The sequence below is a fragment of the Sus scrofa genome, chromosome 10 (genome assembly GCF_000003025.6).
Source record: "Sus scrofa isolate TJ Tabasco breed Duroc chromosome 10, Sscrofa11.1, whole genome shotgun sequence".
NCBI classification, from domain to species: domain Eukaryota; kingdom Metazoa; phylum Chordata; class Mammalia; order Artiodactyla; family Suidae; genus Sus; species Sus scrofa.
Window position 1 is genome coordinate 20958336 of NC_010452.4, and position 22201 is coordinate 20980536.

General features: G+C 44.6%; 1 protein-coding gene across 2 annotated transcripts in view; it reads left to right on the forward strand.

Moving 5' to 3' along the window:
- The window catches only part of NEK7 (NIMA related kinase 7), a 157624-nt gene continuing 143747 nt past the window's right edge, over nt 8325–22201 (forward strand). The window contains exon 1 of one of the 2 annotated variants that reach the window (XM_005667989.3): nt 8325–8593. The gene's annotated coding sequence lies outside the window, so the exon portion shown is untranslated. The remainder of the gene's footprint in view (nt 8594–22201) is intronic. The other variant, XM_021064489.1, reaches the window with a different exon arrangement.

Consider the following 22201-nt stretch of genomic DNA (forward strand, 5'->3'; position numbering starts at 1 on the left):
GGCATTGCTGTGAGATGTGGTATAGGTCGAACATGAGGCTTGGATCTGGCGTTGCTGTGGCTGTGGTGTAAGCCAGCAGCTGTAGCTCCCATTCGACCCCTAGCCTGGGAAAGCCCATATGCCATGGGTGAGACCCTACAAAGCAAAAAAGGGAAAAACCCAATATGTGTGTTTTCTCTTTTAGTGTAATAATAATATGAATTGGGCTTTCCCTCTTTCAATACTCTGAAGAGCTATTTGTGTGAAGTACCATTAGGTCTGTTGCAGTGATGAGGAGGCTAAGATTGGGATGACCTTGAATTGGCTACAAGGATTGAGACGTGGATCTCTGACTCCCTTCTTACGGTGTTTAGCAGTGAAGGCAGATGATACACGGAACCTTCAGGGAAGAACCTGAACATGCTGGAATCATTCAGGCACCTTTCCGCTTGGGTCTGCTGACCCGGCCAGATGTCCAGTATCTCTGTAGGGTTGTAGGTTTCTCTACGGCTTCTGGATTTCAGGAGGACTAAACACAGTCTGGAACTCCCCAGGTCCTGTTACCAAAGGCTTAAGTCTTGGAGGTGATTCCAACTCATAGGAATGCACAATTGCTCCTGCAGAAGGATCAGCTCTCCATTCATCCTGAAACTACCTGTTGCCATCAGCACTGACACGGAGGCTCTGAAAGCAGAGATGTGCCGTGAAGACAGAAGGGGCAGGTGGCACAGTCTGCTGCCTGCAGCTCCTCTTTCACTTTCCTCTCTTTTGGGGAAGGAGATTTTCATGACCCAGGTGTCAGTCTTCCCCGGGATGGATTTATGGTGTGATGCAACACTGGTTAGCACTCTTTAGATTACAGAGATAGGAACTTTATTCTGAAAACCAGTGCATGGCCTTGTGCAATGGAGAAATCCACTGGGCTCTGACTTCAGGCGTGGCTGAGTCAAGGGTCAGGAACTTGTCTTCCTCTGCTTCTCTGCTCTGCTTTCCTGCCTATTGACTTCAGGTTCAGGCAGGCTCCCCACTTCCTAGGGCTGGGAAGGCACTTGGGAGCTCTGGGATTCTAGTCTTAGGGTTTGGGCAGAAGTCCTGGGATCCACATTTATTGAGCAAGTTGGAGTCACAAGTATTTGGTACTCTCACCTGTTCTGGGCATTTGCTATTCTTTCTGAATTCCCTATTGGAAACATGGAGGTGATAATTAGCCTCAGTATCCCTATTATGTCTCACCTAGAAGAGTCTGCTTGGCAACTCCTTCCTCCCTCCCTCCCTCCCTCCCTTCCTTCCTTCCTTCGTTTTCCTTCCTGCAATTAACCTACAAAGCCACTTGGTGGTGATGCTTTATTCATAATGGCCAATTACCAGGCACGCTTTCCAAGGTCTGGTTAAAATTATTTATCCATTATTTTCAGCTTTCTAAAACTCCTAAAACAATGGAAATAGCAAGCATTGAGTTGTAAAGTAAATAATTCTGAACAGAACTTGTCAAGGAACCAGTAGAAAGATGTGATTTGGTGCCTTCTTCACTAATCCTTGCATACAGTTTGCTTTTAATTTGCATTTTAGACTCAGAGCTTGATGAAAGTATTTCATGTTTTTGAAAACAGATTCACCGTTCTGCACCTTTGTATCATAGTTCATTGACTCTAAGACACCACTGAAGATGAGATGCATTCCAACCTCATAGATGTTAAATGTTTATAAAAGTGTCTGAAAAGCAATGGAATGCTGTATTTGCAATTTCAGAAGAGTCTTAATTCACGAGGGGCCCTCAGGAAATATATCTGGGGAAGAAACGAAGGATGGCATAAGAAAGAAAGAAAATGACATACCCTTACTAAAGGATGGGCATAACTCTGAGGCTTCCTTGGTGGGAGACTTTCCCAATTTTTCTCTTCACGGATGGAAACGTTCTGTATTTATCAATAGCAATTTGATGCTTCTGAGTAATAAAAATGTCGCCAGATGGAGTTCCCATCGTGGCACCGCGGAAATGAATCTGACTAGGAACCATGAGGCCTCACTCAGTGGGTTGAGGATCTGGCGTTGCATGAGCTGTGGTGTAGGTCGAAGATGTGGCTTGGATCCTGTGTTGCTGTGGCTGTGGTGTAGGCCAGCAGCTACAGGTCTGATTGGACCCCTAGCCTGGGAACCTCCATATGCCTCAGGTGCGGCCCTCAAAAGACAACCCCCCCCAAAAAAAACCCCTAACTAATCATTGACATGACCTGGTTAATTTTCACGTTTTGTTTTCAGTCACCTCTACTTACATTCTGATATTCCTATAAACTTCTTATTTTAAAATAGTAAAACTTACCTATTGAGATTGTAGTCATAGGATATAGACCTGATGGAAATATTAATTTCACATAATTTAGAACATGAAGAAAGAATATATTATTTACTGTCTTCAGAACAAGGTGATCATCTGTACCTTTCAGTTTGATCAAGGAAAAGACAAATAAAAAACAAAACAATTTTTACAATTGCATACTTTAGGGAGAGCTCCCGGTTGTGTCTTAGGGGGTTAAGAATCCAACTAGTATCCATGAAGATGCGGGTTTGCGCCCTGGCCTCGCTCATTGGGTTAAGGGTCTGGGGTTGTCCGTGAGCTGTGGTGCAGATGTGCCTCGGATCTGGTGTTGCCGTGGCTGTGGCATATGTAGGCCAGCAGCTGCAGCTTCAATTTGACCTCTAGCCCAGGAGCTTCCATAAGCTACAGGGGTGGCCCTAAAAGAAAAAAAAAAGTTGCATACTTTAGTAGCCCAAACTATACGTTATGTGTGTGTATATTTATATATTCTTAAATAATATTTAAAAGTTACTTACGCCTAAGTAACTTTAAAAGTAGTTTGTATTTTAAAAATAAATACTAAAAATTATATAAAAGTAGTATCTATTTGATAAATAATTGAAAAGTTCTATAGATTAAATAAACCTATTCATTGAATAGCAGTAAATAATTCTGATGGGCAAATGTAACAAATCGGTCCAATTATGATTGTGTGTAGTTTCCATGGGTGACAGTCTGCTGCTTGTTTTCTCCCACTTTTTCAAAGAATGAATTGTGTCATAAGCCTATAGACAAATATTGGCTAGCCTCTCTGAGGACTTGAATGGCTTATGAATATAAAGTCTCTTGCCCTCAGTTTTAAAGACCAGCATGTCCCCGAGTTTTTAAGCGCATTTCTGATTTTTACCCCAAATTCTCAAGCTTTGGAAATTAAGATTTTATTCTGGGAAAGGATATGCCAGGTACCCCTTACTCTATATAATGCTAACGTCTGCTTGGAAGAGCTGATATGACGGAGTGGTTAAGGAAATAAATGTCTCCATTATTTGAATTTTACCCGACAGTGAATTCAATGGCAGGATTATGGAGGATGTTGAGACTGTTTATGATTAACTAGGCTTGTTGTCATAAAGACAAGGAGAGCCTGCTTTTGGTCTATCTTTGAGTTTGATGTGGCATGATTCCCAACTGGTTTTCCTCACATCCTGCATTTCCAAACAGAGTGAACATTAACTGGGCAATTGAACTGCTGAAGACATCATGACTGAGGTATTTTTAAAATGCATTTCTGTCCTTAACTAGGTCAGCTGCAAACAAAAGATCAAAGCAAGGTATGTTTTAAGCAATAAAGGCTTAAGGCGGAACAAAGAGGGATAGGACAGATGGAAACAGTGCTGGGTTCAACTCTTCATTTGCTAGGGATGGATTTTGCTAGGGATGGGCTTTGCTAGGGATGGGCTTTGCTAGGGATGGGCTTTGCTAGGGATGGATTTTGCTAGGGATGGGCTTTGCTAGGGATGGACTTTCGGATCTTTAGTCTAAGGGCAGCCTCTCAGTTGAACAGGGTGAAATCCTAGCAGTAAGAAGAAAGACCTTAGTTTTTACTTTCTTTCCTCTGTAGGAAAAAGGCAATTGCTTTGACTGCTCTGACATGTGTGAATGTGGTACATCCGAGGACAGAAATGCAGAGCGCCAAAGAGGGAGAGGGTGACCGAAATTGGACAGGACTCTTCAAGCCCTTCCCATTCCTCTTTGGGAAACCGCAGGGTATTTGCAGCATGCTTCTTTCAGGGGTGATCACACGCACACAAACTATTCCAGAGAAACTTGCACGCCTTACAGTTATTTTTAGGATTGGATTGTTCGATGACCAGGGCTGCCAGTTAGCAGAGATCAATGAAATTACCACCCGACGTGGAGTAAAGGGTGTCCTGGGAAATGGCCTCAGTTTGGCTCCGCATCAAGGACAGGGTGTACGAGTGTGAAAAGGGAAATCATTCCTGAGCATATTTCCTTCATTGCTTTGACTCATTGCCCACTGCATATTGACCCTTTGGCTTTTGTCCTTAGGGTCAAAAAGCAGAGACTCAGCTGAATTCTGCTGACCAGATGAAATCATGATATAAATGTAAACTGCGAGTTTTGCTCTTTCTTGTTTTGCAACCAGTATAAAATAGTAGAGTTCCCTGCATTAAAATATCTGAATATATATTGTATTGACATGTTTTAAAAGTACTGTAAAAACAGCCAGGACAAAGCCTCTGCCATATGCTGCTATTTTTAACCACGAACTGTAGTCTCGAACTACAGAACTAGATGACGGGGACATTGCAGAGCTGTCTTTCTGTGATTTTGAATTCTAGGGATTGGATGGGAGGATAATATTAAGGCTGCTTTTATTGTTTGAAAGGAAAGTTCATCTACATGAACCATTACGAATTACCAGCAAGGGGCCAAGAGAGTGAAAAGGTCACTTTCGTATATTTTTCGTGAGGACCTGCACAGCATGAGAGAGATTTATTTTCTGCATTGTACAGTGACCACAGCCAGGCTAGAGGAAAGTAAGCTCCCTGCACTTGTCTGCAGTCTGCACTTTGACCGGCTCCTCTTGGCCCAGGTTAGTCCAGACATTTCAACAGCTTGACTAAGCCTCATCGCCATTCAGCTGTCAAATTTGGTGGCTGCCAGTATCACTAGTAGCTTTTCAAGTACACCTGTTGCCAGTGCTATGTATGAGTCAAGAAGACTGGACCCTTCTGGTCTATCCCACTGGCTAGGATCTCTTTCACAGGACATTTTTTTTTTTTTTGATTTTTTTTTAGGGCTGCACCTGTGGCATAGGAAAGTTCCCGGGCTGGGGGTCAAATCGCAGCTGCAGCTGCTGGCCTACCCCACAGGCACAGCAACGCCAGATTTGAGCTCCATCTGTGACCTACACCATAGCTCATGGCAATGCTCAAATCCTTAACCCACTGAGTGAGGCCAGGGATCGAACCCACATCCTCATGGATACTCTTTGGATTCATTACTGCTGAGCCACAATGGGAATGCCTGAGAATTCCTTTTAATAGGACTTCATTATCCTTCATCAGGAAAACATTTTTTCTTTCTAGCAAGCTTCTCTCCTGACAGAGAAGTTGCACTGACACTGAACTGGGTCTGGGACATCTGGCCTGGATTAATCTACAGTCCAAAAGTGGTTTTGAGTATGAGCACCACCTCTAATTTGTATTTTTAATTGTGTGGGGCCAGCAGAGCTATATGAATAACAAAACATGCTGACTTTTGTAAACTGCAAGTGTCATCGTCAAATACCACTTGCAGCGAAGTTAATCTGATAGTTAATGGTATGTATTGCATGGTAATTAGGTATAAACACCAAGTAGCATGTACAAAAACTATAATTAGTGCATTTCAAGGAGCAAGCCAGCATTTTTGGAGCAAGCTTGGTGGGGAGATGAATAAACAGAAAAGCAGTTAAAGCTGGATTCTTCTCTGACGACCCCTGGACCAGAGGACGCTTTTTGGCCAGAGCACTTGACCCAGGTCAGGAGCCCAGGGCAGGTGGACAACTTTCCCCATCAGCATGGAGGCAAAGAGGAAAAGCCCTAGAGAGACACAATGTTGTAAATCAACTATACTTCAATGAAAAAAATGTCCTAAGAGAAAGTGCATTGGATTTGGACAGCCTTCACGACTTCTGCAATGCTGTGTATGATTTAGCTATAGCTTTGTAATCTTTTTGTCTTTTTGTCTTTTCTAGGGACGCACCTGCAGCATATGGAGGTTGCCAGGCTAGAGGTCGAATGGCAGCTGCAGCTGCCAGCCTAGGCCACAGCCATGGCAATGCCAGATCTGAGCTATCTTCCAACTATATCACAACTCATGGAAACTCCTGATCCTTAATCCACTGAGCAAGGCCAGGTATTGAACCTGTGTCCTCATGGCTGCTAGTCAGATTTGTTTCCACTGAACCATGATAGGAACTCCTGTAATCTTTTAATGTGAAGAAACGGGACACACAGGGATGATTTCAATACTCTGGACATCACATAGCCACTGATAGGGTACTCTGAGGGCTTCCTGCGTGCCTTTTTTTTTTTTTTTGCTTTTTGCTTTTTAGGTTCACACCCTTGGCATATACAAGTTCCCAGGTTAGAGGTCGAATTGGAGCTGCAGTGGCTGGCCTACACCACAGCCACAGCCACAGCCACAGCAATGCAGGATCCCTAACCCAGTGATGAGGCCAGGGATTCAACCCACATCCTTATGGATACTAGTCGGATTTGTTTCCACAATGGGCACTCCCAGAGTGCATTTTGATCCATTTCCCTATCCGTCAGTGTTCATAAGGGATATATGTTTTCCTTCTACCAACGAAATATCTGGTCTGTTTAGAAATCTGTAGTTTATTGAAATAGCACTGTTTTATTGATTGGATCTATATGCATTTCTAAAAGGTGGTACAAAAGTTGGTTAAAAAATTTAACCGGGATGAAATGTCTTTATCCTGGGAATATCTGGTTATTTTTCCTGCCAGGTGTGCCTGTGTAGGACTCAAGTGACATGGTTCTTATTTGACTGCTTTTGATTTGGTGTGACCTGACAGAGCGACCTGGTTCAAATGACAACTTCATTGGTTTCATCCTTGTCTACTTTCTTACCCCCATATTCAATCTATTGGCTGTATCTTAGAAATCTATCTGGCACCTGACCGTTCTTACCACCTCTGCTGTTAGCACCACGGTCGAAATCATCAATATCTTTTACTTGGCTGTTACAATGGTCTTTTAACTGTTTTAGTAGTTCCTACCTTGTGGTCTGTTCTCCACAGCGGAGTTATTCTCCACAAAACCAAGTCGGATTTGGTCACCTCGCCCATGGCTCTCCCTTCATACCCTGCTTTATTTTTGAGTGAATCACCATTTGACATAATATGCCTTCATTGGCTTGTTATCATTATTATTTTCTACAATATGAGGTTCATGAGAGCAGGGACTTTGTATCTTGGTACCTGTTTTATCTTTGTTCCTTAGAACAGTGCCTAGCAAATTTATGAATACTTTATTAGTCACTGAAATCAACAGCTGCTATTGACATCTTGAATTATCGTCTTTCGAAAATAAACCTTTGAAATCTTAATTCCATAGCTTGAATAGTTTAAGCATTTGAGCTATAATCTACTCATTCTTGGCTCCCATCCCTTGGACAGGAGAGCCAAACTAGTGAACTGAACCTAGGACTAACAGCAACTACTCAATAAGCACTTACTTAAGGATGTTGTCCTTAAGCATTTTGCTTTATCTAATTTGATGCTAGCATAGTCTGAGAGACAGGTATTATTACTGTTCTCCTTTTACAGCTAAAGGGACTGAGGCTTGGGAGAGATGAATGTAAAAATAACCCCTAAACTGAGATTAGAATCAAGGTGTGGTTGACTCCATACTACCTCCTAGCCCTGTCCTCTGGTAGCGCGTCTCCGGATATTAAAAGAGTGAAGCATTCCTTTTGCAGGGCGGTGTACTAGAGTTCTGGGATATAATTCCTGCCCCCCTCCCAAGAATCCTATGACCAAACCAGGTAGCTCTCCTTTCAGAATGGCCCTAAAAGCTACTCCTCTAGGCTGCGTCTCTTACTTTAACGCAAGTTTTTCTTAGCACGGACGTAGTTTCACCGCCTAGGAAAAGACGGAATCAAAACGCTGTGATCCAGGAGAAAGCGAGGTTGCCAATTCCGCTCATTGCTTGCAGAAGGGGGCATTTAAACATAGTTTTCAAAAAAGCAACAGACCCCCAGTTGGGAGGGAAGTTGGCCCGAAAGAGGGGAATAGGGCTGGACGCGCCCTGCAAGGCACTGGCCAGACGATAGGAGGGGCTCCCCCAGAGCCGCCTGGGCTCCAGCCGGGAAGCGGGGGGCTCATTCCGCAGAGGCCAGCGGGCAGCGGGAGCGCAGCGGCGGCCAGAGCCGGGCTGGGGGGCGGGGCCCAGGGAAGGGCGTGGCTGGCGCGTGCCCCGCCCCCTCCTCGGGGATGCCGGGATGTTTACACTCCTGACAGCGGCGGCCCGCGGAGGAGGAGCGGGAGTCGTGGGAGGATGGGCCGCCGCTAGGCTCGCGCTCAGGACGCACCTCGCCGTGCGCAGGGTGGGTGCCCGCGCCTGCAGCGTCCGCGGGGGCGGCGCGGCGGGAGGTGGCCAGCGCTCCGGGCCTCGCAGCCACAGCCCCCGGCCCAGCGGGCCTGTCCGCGGCGCCGCCCGGCCGAGCCGCCCGGCCGCCCGGGGTCCCTCGCGGGCGGGAGAACGGAAAGCTCTCCTCTTCCTGGTGAGTCGCTGCTGGGGTCTTGGGCGCGCCGGCCGGGGCCCCGCCCGGTGGGGTCGCCTGCGGGAGCCGGGCGGGGAAGGGAGGTCGGGCCCGCGCACTGCGGCCTGGGGACCCCGCCGGGGTGGAGGAGGGCTCTGCGGGGCGCGCGGCCGAGCCGGTGGGGGCTTCGGTCCGGTCGTGGGCGGCGGCGGGAGCCTCGTGCGCAGTACGGCTCTGGCCGCTGAGGCCGCCACGGTAACTAAGAAACTCCGCGGCCGCGGCGGCGGCGGCGCAACAGGTCTCGGTTTCAGGACCCGAGGAACTTGGCGAAGTCCCGCCTCGCGCCTCCAGGCGCACGCTCATTGGCCGCCTCGGTTACTTATTCGGCGCGGATTGGTTGTGTCCAGATGTCAGGTTTCAGTCGAGCCGGACTGGGCAGAGCCAAGGTCTGGGGAGAAGTGGGTGGTGGGAGCCCTGCAGACAGGGTTTGAGAAGTGCGGGGAGTGTAACCGACCTGTTGGGAGAAGGAGCTTTAGTGGGCCTCTGTTAAGATTAGGAAACGCCAGAGAGAAGGATTTGCAAGGCAATAGTGAACATGGGTGGTGATAGTGGCAATGGAAAAGAAAAAACTTGAACCTTGAGGCCAAAGCCAGGGAGATGAAGGGGAGCGTCAAGAAAAAAGAAAAGTGTGGAGACCATATGGCCTCGGGTCAGCGCCAGGAAGAAAACACGATCTAGAAGAGAGATGCTGCAGTGAGGTCCCAAGAAACCCTGTTACCTCTTTCCTTTACCCTGTAGGCCTTGGGAGATGATGTGTTAAACAGATGAATCTTGTTCCCGCACAGCTGTAGTCTTTGTTAGGGATGGATACTAAAAATATACCTATTTTACGGTAAGCTACGCTTTCTTCCTGAAGCAGTGTTGGTGATGGAACTGAAAGTTAGAAATATATTGCAGAAATGAAATCGTTTTTCCCCATCTTTGAGGCTATTGATCATAAGGATGCAGTTGAAGCAAGCAAATACCCACAGTTGGTAGAGCTCTGTGTTCTTGTCGTAATTACAACCACTGTTTCTAATCCCTCCAAGGAATTTGCAGTTTCAAAAAGTAAGCACACTCTCTGCAGGATACAGCAAAGTGTCTCGCCAGGTCGCATAATAAAGAATACAGAATAAAGTACAGGATGTGCTTGTGTTCAGTCTGTTCCGTTCAGGAGCAAGAGCTGCTGCGGGTGTGGTCAAAGAATGGCATAGTACTTTCACTCAAAAACTTGGTGGTACGTTTGGGACAAGCAAACACGGAAAACGGTGAAGCAAGAGATAACACTTAACTGTAATGCTTTGTGGCAGTTCTTGCCGAATAGATGCCAGGTATTCTTGGCTGTAACACTTGATGAAGGCCAGTGCACCCAAAATGGTTAACATAAAACGTAAGCGATTTCATTTCCAGAGGAAGGAATCCTTTGCTACCCTCGAGAAGATCCAGTCCACAGCTTGCATCGCTCCTTAAAACCGCAGCATCCCCAGTTTGGCCTTGGACCGGGTCGGAGTTTGCTGGAGTGGGGGAGAGATGTTGGAACTTGGAAAAATTTTACCTCTCGGAGGAGTGAAAGGGGCAGAAACTGTATGGGGACGGCGAGAGGAGGGCGCGAAATTAGAAGGCAAAGGCACCCCTAGTGAAGGGCTAGTTGCTTTCCCAGGGTCTGGAGCGGCCTGGGACCCTCTGGGACTCTCGGCTGGAGATACCGCCCTCGAGCGGGAGGCCACGCCCCCGAAGACTGACGGCCTCCACAGCCAGTGGGCGGCGAGGACGGCACGGCTCCTGCTGGGGGGCGGGCACTTCCTCTGGCGCCCCGGGCTCGCGGGAGGGTGCTGAGGTTCTGGAGGTGGAGTGGGCTGGGGTGGGTGAGAGGTGGATGGGCAGAATAAGGAGGGGGTCTTGTGAGATAAACACGCACAGTGAGCGGGGAGCTTGTGAGAGCAACACGTAAAGTGAGGAGTGGGCTTGTGAGATAAGCGGGCAAAGTGAGGGGGGCTTGTGGGATGAACACGCAAAATGAGGGGAGCATGTGAGATAAAATGAGGGGGAGCTTATGGGATAAACACATAAAATGGAGGGGCGGGTCCCTCGGACCCCTCGTGCTCCTCTCCTTTCAAGGTTCAGCCGAACCTCTGTGCTCACTCGATACCTGTGTGGCTGATGGGGGTTTTTCTCTAAAACTATCTGAAAATGAAAACTAAGAAATAGCAGGATCCAAATCGTTAATCGTTTTTACAGTTACTTGAGACTCTTTCACTGTGATTATTATTTTTTTTTTGTAATTAAGAAAGTCAAGACCGTCCCTTGGGTGCAGACCGACTCATTTCATGCTCTTAAGTGCCCCTGCGGGTTTATGTATTTGGATCATACCTGCAGCGCCCTCCACTCCTCTTCCCACTTACACATTTTCCTGGCTGGACAATTTCAAGAGCTCTTTTCCAGCCCAATAAAACAGCACGTACTCCAAGAATGAGGAAAGCACGTCTGGTATGATGGCAGCGGACTAGAGGAGTGGGGGAGGGGAGAGCTGAGGCCCCGGTGTTAACACCCGAATAATAAATCTCAGTATTGTAGTTTGACACGACCAGAGTGCAGTTGCAGTTTGTGGACCGAAGTATTTAACCTCAGACTCCTCTCCCTTCATCTTTCTGATGGTTGCAATTGTCAGTTTGGGTTTATTGCAGACATTTAAATGTTTTCTTCTTGACCTTTGCGCATTTATTGAAGTGTAGATTTCTCTCGTAGATTTCTTTCTTTCTTACTTATTTTTCCACTTAACTACGTGGTTTGAGATGTCATTAGACTTGGACTTCTGCTCTGTTTGGAGGACAGAAAACTGTTTTCCTAGGAACTGTCTGATGTTTTAAAATGTATCTTTCTGGTATTACTAATGTAGCCACCATTCAGGGTATCTGGAGAGAAGAGAATAATGATTACTTAATGCAGTTTTGGAAAAGAAGTTGCTTAATTAGATGTTAAGTGCCAAAGTTCCTTTCAGGTTTTGTTCCCTTTGATTTTTTTTTTTTTAAAGTAGACTTTGGTATTTAAAAAAATGTGCAGTGCAGCTGCACAAAGCAGTTCTCTGTTCACATTCCTGGTTTCATTCAAATTAAAATATTTGTCCCTTCAAATATTTGCCCAAGAGTTCTGTTGAGTAGGCATTTCAGTACATCATATATAAAACGTGGCAGCAAACTTAGTATATAAACTAAAGGTGTTTTGGAAATGACATTTATGATTACTGTTTGCTCTGAATTGCCTTATCAGCAATTTTTCTCAGCCTTTCTATAAATGTATGGCAAAATGTTTTAAAAAGAATTTCTTCATACTTTTGAATGTTTCAATTTAATTCCTTCTGCCTTCATTTTTGTAGGAAACATAATGGCAATCAAATGTATTTATTTGCAGGACATAATGGCTGTTGACATTTTAAAACATACACGGAACTAATGTAGAACCATATTATTCTTAGAGTTAAAAAACTTCTAAACTGCTGATTCCTCTTGGTGATTAATAGTTGGATATCCCTTTGTAGCCTTTGTATTATATATCTTTACAAATTTTTTTTTTTTTTGGTAAGGAAAACAGAGAATGTATTTCATGGTTTTTGGTGAGCAGTGGGAATGAGAAAGATGGTTAGATGGTCTTGAAGCATTCTTTCGCTTTTGTGGCGCAGGATAACCTCTTTATTTAACCTTTGTGAAAATAACACCTCTGTCATACTTTTTATATAATGAGCTTATACAGTGAGCTATGTTGTCATAGCTGTCCAGAGTGTTAATCGGCATAGTTAATCGGCATAATTATACATAAATGAATGGAACTTAATTGGTCTGTCAAGTTTTAGAAATACATGTTTTTTGTTAGTGGAAATAGACTTTTCTATACATCTTGCCACTGATAATAGATTATCTTCTATTGATAGTCAGTGTAAGTAATTAAAGGAAACTTTTTCATTGTAGGTTGCTTTTGTATAGAACAGGGGTTTACAGACTTTCTCTCCAAAGGACCAGAGTATGTATTTCTGGCTTTGGGAACCATATGGTCTCTGTCACAGCTGCCTTGTAGCCATGGATATACCTGAACAGGTGGGTGGTGGGTGTGGCTGTGCTTTAGTAAAACTTTATTTATACAGTCAGGCTGGGGGGCCCATCCTGCTCTGTCTGGAAGGTCCTTCCAAAGATCTGAATATGATTCTAGCATTGCTGTTTGGGTCGATATGGACTTTGCACAGCAGAGTTTTATATAGCCTTTTCTGGTCCTTTGGTCCCTGTGACAATAAGGCCTAGTTATTCATGGCCAAATTTTGTGTTTAGAGACCTTATAAAAATAATAACAGCCTCTTTTAGATTTAGTCACCTTTTCGGGGCTATCATTCTTCGCCTTTTGGGGGTTCCCATGCCCATCCAGTGATGTCGAATGAACAAGCCCCTCTCTCTGGCTTCCTTCTGGTTACTAAACCAAGATGGACTCTGATGTCAGACATTTATCTTTGCTTGACTGACTGATAACACCGGTAGGAATGTGTTTTAAATGTGTTTCTTTAGCAGTTTTTATTCTAAGTCGACCGAAATGACTGCCGTTGTTGCTTTTAGAAAGAATTTCTGGTATGAACAAGAGGGTGCACAGATTTTTTTTTCCTTTTAGAACTGTTGAGTCTTTTATAAAAGACTTTGTTTCCAGTAAAGAGAAAAAAAAATTGTCTAGAAAGGGTGGTGCTTGTGAGGTACCTCACTCTTCTTGACTTTCAGTAGAATGAGCTGACTTGGGTGCAGCTACCGCGAAGCCGAACGATGGAGTGGAAAATGCAACAGTTTTGAGCCAACCCAGTGGGATTTGCCCAGCCCCACCCCGCCCAGGAGTGGGTCCTGGGTGGGCGAAATATTGAGTCCTCAGGGCTCCGGAGCTTCCGGGTTAGTTGTCATCAGCCTTTTCTCTTCATGTGACCTTGTTGCACAAACATGACCATTTTCTTTAGGTCCCATGCCATGAGAAGGACCAGGGCGCAGCTTTCTCTCCTGCTCTGGGACCTGGGTTGAGTTCCTGCATTTGTTTGGACCATGGTTTTCTTAGAAGCTCAGGTCACATTGCTTTGTGGAGTGAATGAAAATATCTTTGGAGAAGTATGGTGGGAGGCTCAGTGAGCGTTAGTTTCATTTCATCTATTTCTCTATTCTTAGGACTGGCGGTGGTGGGAAGCAAATCTCTTCTCAGTTTCTTCTGATGACAGGCCCTGCTGCCCGCCTTCCTCAGCCCAGCTTGGTCTGAGCAGGCTCCTGCCCAGCTCCAGCTCTGCTGTCCTTTCTCCTTTCTCTGCCTTAATTCTCCTTGCCTTTTGCCCTGTGATTTCCATATTCATGGTTTAGTGATTCCCAATCTGTGTTAATATTTGTATTACCTTTTTTTTGGGGGGGGGTGTCAGTAATTCCTGGTTCCTCAGGTAGAAAAAGCCACAAGAGACGTAGGGGTTATATTTTGGACAACCACAGAAGGAGAGAGTTGCAGAAATATTCTCAAATACTGACTCAAAAAATGGAAAAATTTAGAATATTCTTTCTAGTGTGTTTCCAATTCTGTTTTTTTTTTTTTTTAAATTCTCATATTTACCTGGCTGATTACTGTAATTTCTGTTGTGGTTGCAACTGTAACAAAGGCACATATTCTCTATCATATTATAATTGGGAAAATTGAAAAGGTAGACATGTGTTTGAAAAATTGTTAGGCATCTAAAAGGAAAGGAGTTGGAAATCTGCCTTTGCCTTGTTTACCTAACTGCGGGACCTTATGGTAAAATGATGTGATCTGTTTGCATGTGGGCATAAAGACACCAGAACTGGATGATAGGTAGTTTATTTTAAGCAGAGAGCATGTCATTATTTCACATAGTTTACGTCTAGGCATGGTTTACTATTCAACGAATACAGATACATTGAAAGCTATTTATACAAGAAGAATGCTTATTAATGGATTGATTTTATAGCAATAAATTAATATTTCATTCTCATTTCTTGGTAATCTACAAACTCACTTTTTTTTTTTAGAGTCTTTGGTATTAAAACACATTTAGAATAGCATAGTGACAGGTGAGGCATTCAGTGAAAACTGGCTTTTTTTTTTTTTAACATTTTCAGTATGTGAAGTCAAGTTTTAATGAAGTTTTTACATTTAGTTTTTGGTTATTGAATGGCATATTGTTTTCCACTTCACTTTGTCATTTTATGACTAAGTGTTTAACATATCAGCTGTTGGAGTTCCCATTGTGGCTCAGCGGTAATGAACCCAACTAGTATCTAAGATGATGTGGGTTCAATCCCTGGTCTTGCTCAGTGGGTTAAGGATCCATTGTTGCCATCAGCTGTGGTGTAGGTTGCAGACACGGCTCTGATCCTGCATGGCTCTGGCCATGGCCAGCAGCTGTAGCTCTAATTCCACCCCTAGCCTGGGAACTTCCATATGACACACCTGGGGCCCTAAAAAGACCAAAAAAAAAAAAAAAAAAAAAATCAACTGTTGATACTGAGTGGTAGTTTATCAGGCAGTTCTCCCACTACTCTTCTAATCATTCCTTCTCCTTTTTAAGCGGGAAGGACTTTATTCAACTGCATTTAATAGTATTTGATAGTTGGGAGGAAGTCTGAGCTTCTAGCAAAGTGTCCCAGTAGCCAGCCACCAAGGGAGTTGCTGTCTCTTTCGTGATCAGAGAGCCGCCAGCCTGGGACCACACAGCACTGCCCTGACCACAGCACAGCCCATGGAGGAAGATGCTGCTGTTCTGGGTGCCCCAGAACCATACCTGGACTGCTGTGGGCCCAGGTGGTGGGTACTTGGGCTCTGGCACATTACATCTTCTGGATGAGTTTCCTAGGGTTGCCTCAGCAAATCACCATACAGCAGGAGGCTTAAAACAACAGAAGTGTACTCTTTCACAGCATCACGTTGTCCCCAGGGCTGTGCTCTCTGCAGGCTCTAGGGTGAGTGTGCCCTGCCTTCTCCGAGCTTCTGTGTTGGCACCATCCTTGACGTTCCTTGGCTGGCAGACCCATCACTTGGGTCTTTGCTCTGTCACGTGGGTCCCCTTCTTCCTGTGTCTCCTTCACTTCTAAGGACACCTCTTACAGTCAGGGTCACCTGATGACCTCATCGGTACCTCTAATCACTCTCACACTTAAAATTTAACAAGTAAAGCCTATACTCTTCCCCCCCCAGATTCTTTACTGCACAAAAACTTTGATTTTTTAATTCGAGCAGAATATTTCAAGGTCGTGCAGAGATGGTACCTAAGAGACGAAGGCACCCTAGTTAGGCTGTACATCTGTAATCTACCATTCATATTCTACTGCTGCCACCAAACGGCTGTTCCGCATGCAAGTTTTCCATTCACCGTGAGCTTGTGGTTTCCCTTAGGAGACCTTAAATGCGTGATGCGCTACATCAGGTACTTTCAGACCTGGAAGGAAACTTACACATTGTGTAAGGTGGCCTTTTCATTTAATATGAGAATAAACCGAAACCAAGGATGTGAGTTCGCTGGTCCACCTTCCGCTGGATTCTAAACAGCCCGTATTGCCTTGTGTGTTACCTCCACCCCCCCTCTTGGTAGGAGGCATGCTGTTTTGTTTTCACTTCTCCTGAATCAGCAGAACTTGCTGTGTTCGTTGTGTGTGCTCTAAAGACTCGCTGATAGAGTGACATCGCTCCTCCGAGGGCCCATGGCAGGGCCTTGATTCAGGTCAGCAGGTATTGGAGTGGGGAGGCATTTCTCTTGCCTCCAAAATGAGGGATGTTAGGAGTTGCCTTCCTGGCTCAGCGGAAACGAATCTGACTACTATCCATGAGGGCCTGGGTTTGATCCCTGGCTTCACTCAGTGGGTTAAGGATGCGGTGTTGCTGTGAGCTGTGGTGTGGGTCACAGACACAGCTCGGATCTGGCGTTGCTGTGGCTGTGGTGTAGGCCGGCAGCTGCAGCTCTGATTGTACCCCTAGCCTGGGAACCTCCATATGCTGCAGGCGCAGCCTTAAAAATAAAATAAAATTAAAATGAGGGACGTTAGGTGTGTTCCCATGTAGGATGGAAGGAGAAGAAATTCCCCCTGTGACGGCTGGTCCTAGGGAGGAGACCTTAGTTAGACAGTAGGTTGCAAAGGCCAGAAAGCTCATGGGTGATCACAGGGTTGTCTGGTGAGTATTTCATGAACACGTATTTCAGTATATCATGTATTTTATACCTTGATTCATAAGAGCCAGCCTTCATTGTTGTTTGTCATTTTGAGAGTAGCTTATATGCCTGAAATATTTGGCAACTCCACTGACTAGTTTCTCTCTCTAATTTCCTCTCCTCTTGCCCTGATTCAGAGATCACTATTGGCTGTTTTATTTTTTTTTTCCCTCTGCAGCCACGCCTCCCTCTTTAGAAGTTGGTTTTCATTTATTTATTGTGTATGTTCCTTGTTTCAGCAAAAATCCTGTCTTACACAGCAAAATGATTAAAGATTAGGCAAATCAATTCCAAAGGATTTATGTCATGATTCCTTGAAACAGTGATAACTATTTATACATTGAAAATAATTCTTTCGAAACTTGTAGAGCTGTTCAAGAATACACGCTGATCTTTTTGCCATCACCAGGATAAGTTGCATTTTCCAAACATTTTCCCATGACTGTGTTTCACAAACTATGGTCTTCAGAATGCCTGTGTCAGAGATTCTGGTTTGTCATGTACAGGCACTGGTGTTTAAAAACAAGGACTCCAGCTGATTTTTTCCACAGATTTGGGAAGCTGCTAGTCTGTGATGTATTGCAAGAACTATTCCTCAGGCAGCAATAAGAAACGCCACACATCTTTTTAAAAAAGGCTTTTTAATTTAAACAATTATTTATTTGTGGTGGAAGTCCGTTCTGCTGCTACCACCCTTTCTCACTGGGAGTGTGCTGTCCGTACGCTTAATAATCAGACCCTTGTAGCACATGTAACCAGTGCCTCAGCTCACGTGGTGGCTAGGTGTTATGGCAATCAATGTTATACATCAGTTAAGATGAATTTTATATATGTATATTATATATATGAATTTATAAATAATTTAAATTTATATATAATTATATAGAACATATATATGTACATATAGTTATACATAATAATTGAGTAGTAATTGAAGAGAAAAATCCCACTTCAAACAAGTGAAAGAAAATAGTACATCTAAGTGTTAGCTTTAGTTCTGTTCCAACCAAACGGCCTCCTCTGAGCATACTGCCTCTGCTGTGTGCTTGTTCTGACCATTTTTGGCATTTTTAGGGTATTTTTCTCAGCTGGGTGTGAAAGCGTCCCACTTCCCTTGCCCCTGAGATGGTTTGCTATTTGCTTAAGGCAGAAGGCCTTTGCTTTGCAGTGGGGATTTTGCCTCCCGTCCCCACGGCCAAGTTCCACCTGCAGTTCCCTCTTGCCCCCGGCTTGGCCGCACCAGGCTGTTCTGTCTTGCGAATCGGGCCCTGCTGGAAAGTGTTCAGCAGCGTCATGATGACTAACCTGTGCCTTTTTCCATGACTGTCTTATTTCCATTGATAACAAGTGGCTGGTACTCGAGTCTCTTCTCACTTTCCTCCTTGTCATTAGATACAAGCCTTCACATGTAAGAATGTTCTTTGTTTAAGAACGCCTACTTGGCCATTCGAAAACTACTTTCCATCAGTGATTTTTTTTTTTAATAATGATTTTTATTTTTTCTATTATAGTTGGTTTACAGTGTTCTGTCAATTTTCTACTATACAGCAAAGTGACCAGGTCACACACACACACACACACACGCATATATACGCACATTCTTTTTCTCATATTTTCCTCCATCATGCTCCATCACAAGTGACTAGACGTGATTGTTTATTTTTTTACCTTTTTCTTTAATTTGGAACTTATTAATAAGTCCATGCCCCTTTTATTTATAACCATTTCTACCCCCACCTTAATATATATATATATATAAACATATAAAAATATATATGTAAATGTGTAAAATAATGTATGAAGGTGCAGCAGAACCATGAAGGTTTTGCAGTCCTGGATTGAGTCCAGGTTCTTTTTATATATTTTCAAATGCCAAGCACAGGGTCTTATGGGGAACTAAATTAAAGTCCACAGAACTCAGTTTAAGAGTTGAGTGTCTGGCTAAGGAGAGCATTGATGGGGGTGATTAATGGCTCTGTTCATAAAAGGAGCCGGGGCTGTAATGATTACTAAAGGTACCTGGGCACCCTTGTCTCCACGAATGTGGTCCACGTAGGGCGTGCTGCCGTTCCTTTTTGCTCACAAGACGGGTTGTCAACCTCTGAGTGACGATATTTCCAGGGTAAGACTTGGATGCCCATTTTTTCATTGTGACCTTGGTGGGGCATTTGCAGATGCATTTCGAGACCGTTGGAAGGATGATCCAGCGGGTTGCACAGCATTTGGTGTCAAACTTCGTCTCAAGTGGGCTGTCTCCGCATTTGGAAGGCTTACCCGCCTGCAAGCAGAGGGGCAGCCCGGGTGCTCGCTGGAGACCGCGGAAGCTGTAAGGGGGACGATCCGGTGATTCTGCTCACCCTTTGGCCTCCTCTTCCCTTGTTCCTTTATTGTTCTCCTCACCTCCCTGCAGGTTCCTGTGACTTCATGGCCTGAAGAAAGAGGAATTGGAGGGGTCGGCAGGTAGCTGAACACCAGTGGACAGATAATTTAAGGAAAGATCTGTATTTAAGCTTTTAAAGCTCTTTCAGTTTTGATTAATTGCAGAAGGCGGGAGGTGGGGAGGAGCAAATGTATCATCGGCCTGGCTCACCCGTTGTTTTTAATGGCTCTGTACTGGGACTTGTGTTGTCAGCTTGGACCCAGACCTGCCTTTCCAGGTTCACTTCTTTATATTCCGCTAGATGTTAGCCACATCTGACAACTTACTTTTTTTTTTTTTTTTTTTTTTTTTTTTTTTTTTTGATATATTGTGTGCTCTCTCTGGCTTCTCTGCCTTATCTTTATGCTTCTCTCACTGTTCTTAATGCCCATTTTCTGTGCTTCAGCTCTTCGGTCTCCGTGTATAAAAATCATCTTACCCTTGAAAGCTCTACTCACATATCATACAAAAAATACAAGAGAGCTCTTTTCTGCTTCTTTAGGCCTTTAGTACTTAGCGACTCTCCCCGTAGTTGTACTTGTTGTAGCTTCCTTCCTGGAATATAAGCTTCTGGAAGGTGTGAATCATGTCCTGTACATATTTGTGTTTCCCGCAGAGCCTGGGACCATTCTTATTAGAACTGGCCCTTCAGGGGCTGGCAGGTGATGGCATCCCATTGACTGTTTGGGGCAGAGGGTCTGGGCGGATCCCTGAAGCAAGAGGCTGTCCAGGACAGTTGATCAGTTGATTTCAGGGCAGTCTAGGGTGAATGGCAGACACTCGTCCCTGCAAGGGCCACAGGGTGTTAGATGCAGGCCTCCACATGTGAGTTCTGTTCTTTTTTTTTTTTCTTTTTAGGGCCGCACCTGTGGCATGTGGAGGTTCCCAGGCCAAGGGGCGAATAGGAGCTGTAGCTGCCAGCCTTTGCCACAGCCACAGCCACACAGATCCGAGCTGCATCTTCGACCTACACCACAGCTCATGGCAACACCGGATCCTTAACCCAGTGAACGAGGCCAGGGATTGATTCTGCGTCCTCACGGATGCTAGTCAGACTTGTTTCTACTGAATCATGTCAGGAACTCTGAGTTCTTTATTTCAGAAGGATGCGAGCGAGGATTTCCTCTCCGAAATGGGTGAAGGTCTGATCCGTAGGGGGTCACTGTCAGGTGAGAGTCTGGGCTTGGTGTTCGAACTCTGAATTCTAAGTTCCGAAAGATCTCAGAGTGGGGTGAGATGGCGACCAGGAGTGGGAAAAACACGGTGGTGGTGGGAAAGGGTGCAGACTGAGGCAGGGATGAGCTGGCTGCTTAGGTGTAGGTCAGAGGCTTGGGCAGCAAGGAACCAATAATTAGGACATGAGGTTAAAGCAGGACCAGGAGTCAGAATAAACTGATTTGAATCTGATGTAGCAAGATGTCCACTGAGTATCCTTATGTTTCCCTGCCTTAGCCCATTCCAGGTTCAAGGTCAGTGGTCTGGCTTTTCTGTAAAGAGGAAGGAACCTCTCTCTCTCTCTCCTTCTCTCTCTCTCTCTCTCGCCATATAATGTGTTTACTGTACATTTGCCACATTTTGATGTCCTAATAATCCCCTCATGGAGAAAATGTTGAACTAAGTTAATGAAGAAATAACTAGCAAAATACTTGAAACTGTTCCCTTCTTGGGAAGAATTACTAATTTGAATTGATGGAGGATTATTTGATTTTGTGGCCATCAAATGCTGATATAAAGTTGTTTCACTTCAAAATGCTTTTTTTAAAGCATTTTTTTCATTGTTTTCTTTGCTAGAAGTTTAAAAGAACAACCCCAATGTCAATAATTATTTAAAAAAAACATTTAAAGTACTTATAAAAGGTTAAGCCACATGGGCCAAAGATACACTGTCTGTTCATGAAGTCAGGGAAAAAGCACATCGGAAATTAACCTGGGAAGGTACCCAGAGATGGTGTCTTCCAGGGCCTTAAATACTATGCTCAGAGGATTGGTCCTTTGCTCTCCTGTGATACGACTGTAAAGCGGTACTTTGCAACTTTATGCTTTCACATTCTGTTTTTAATAGCAATAAAAGCTCTAGTGCTTTGATACCTGTGTATTAGGTTCTTAATTAATGACAGGTCAGGAACTAGCATCACAATAAAACCAAGGTTATTATAAAGGGGAACGCAGGTATATTTATTCAGTAATGTATTAAGATGCATTTGGTTTATGAGATGTATGAAGAAATTTAGTTTATATTTGCAAATCTAGACTTCAGGGATAGTATACCTTAAAATTACCAAGAAAAAGGACTATTTCTTTTTTTTTTTTTTTTAAAGCCCCCCCCCCCAGTATCTTCTAACTCTTCTCCCCTTTTAAAATTTAGGATTGAGTTAAATTTTTTTGTCTGGATACCTATGGATACGTTTCTTAAAGAAACACCCCCAACACCTTCTCCGTGTTTCTAGGTAGGTTTTCCCTTGTTTGAAATCCTTCAGTTCTCATCTAGGATAAATAACTCAGGCCCCTAGTCTCCTAACAGTGTGCTTTGGGTGTTGGTTTGTGCTCCTGTCTTCCTGCCCTGCTTCGGTGGGGACATCCCCTTTCCCTGAGCTTGCCTGGTCCCACCATTCTTTCAGGCTCACCTCCCATCTTCTTTGCAAGGCCTGGCCTGGGCATCCTTCGCCAGCCTGCCTGGGCATCCTTCGCCAGCTGCCGTGTGTCGGTCAGAAGGACACTTGCTTCCTGACACCGTAAAGTCCCTTTTCTCATGTCTCCCCAGGAATCACTGAGGGATCAGAATTGCCTCAGTCCGTTCTGTATCCCCAGCAGCTGCAGTAAACACATTAGCTTGGCTCAAAAAGTGGCTGAATGAGTTGGAGAGAATAAGAAAGTAAGAGAGCTGGGCATCTCGGATGGCCCCCGCTTTGGCGGGAGTCCGAGTAGGTGATAGCGGCCTTTACCTCTAGTTCTAGAA